Below are 840 nucleotides of genomic sequence, written 5' to 3' on the forward strand. Positions count from 1 at the left end.
AAACATATCAATGATGTTAACTGACATTAACTGAATGGGAATACAATATCATCTCCAAATAGATATATACAATAAGCACATAGTAGGGGTGGTGTTATTTAATATTTCTAGGTCATGTGTATATAGGGAGTCCTTCTGTGTTAACTTACCACATTGAAAGCGAACAAAAGATGGGAAGCAAGAGTAGGTGTTCATAAGAGAAGCAATGAGCTTTGTTTTAACATACTTACCAGACAGGTCAATGAGTGATGAAGACAGCCTAAGCAAGAGTAGGTGCTCATAAGAGGAGCAATGAGCTTCGTTTCAACATACTTACCGGATGGGTCAATGGGTGATGAAGAAAGTCTATGGCCTACATTAGTAACCTCGATTGCACTTTGTAGGGGTGCTTACCTAAGGTCTACCCGAGTTTCCCAAGCTTACGTCATAATTTGTGATAGTGGGGGCATGTGTTTGTGCTGCCCTTGTCCTATTCTAAATCCCAACTCATTTGTGTTGTTAGTCTTGTTGCCTTTTTACTTAAAATTTTTATTTTTGAAACTAGAAATACAGCCCCAACAAAACCAAAAAGCTTATACAAAGCCATATAGGATAGAGGATAACAATTTTGGAAGAAATGGGACAAACTTTTCTAAATTTTTCAAAAATTTTAAAAATCTCATACTTGACCATTATGCAATATGTGAAGCCAAATTCAATTGTTGGGATTGGCATCCTAATGCTTAAACTAAATGGATGAAGAATTGAAAATTAATACAATTTTGTGAAGTGAATAAGTTGAGGAATAGGTCTCATTTCTCGGAGTGATTTGAAAAATAAGACCATGAACTACCTTTATTT

At 35.4% G+C, this 840-nt stretch overlaps 1 non-coding gene across 1 annotated transcript; it reads left to right on the top strand.

The window, feature by feature from the left end:
* Nucleotides 1-308: 308 nt before the first annotated feature.
* On the top strand, nucleotides 309-467 carry LOC145820761 (U1 spliceosomal RNA). The gene has a single exon (XR_014362825.1). It is a non-coding gene; the product is annotated as a U1 spliceosomal RNA (small nuclear RNA).
* The last annotated feature ends 373 nt before the right edge of the window (nucleotides 468-840 follow it).

This window comes from Camellia sinensis, chromosome 2 (assembly GCF_055761805.1).
Source record: "Camellia sinensis isolate YWXY chromosome 2, ASM5576180v1, whole genome shotgun sequence".
Lineage (NCBI taxonomy): Eukaryota > Viridiplantae > Streptophyta > Magnoliopsida > Ericales > Theaceae > Camellia > Camellia sinensis.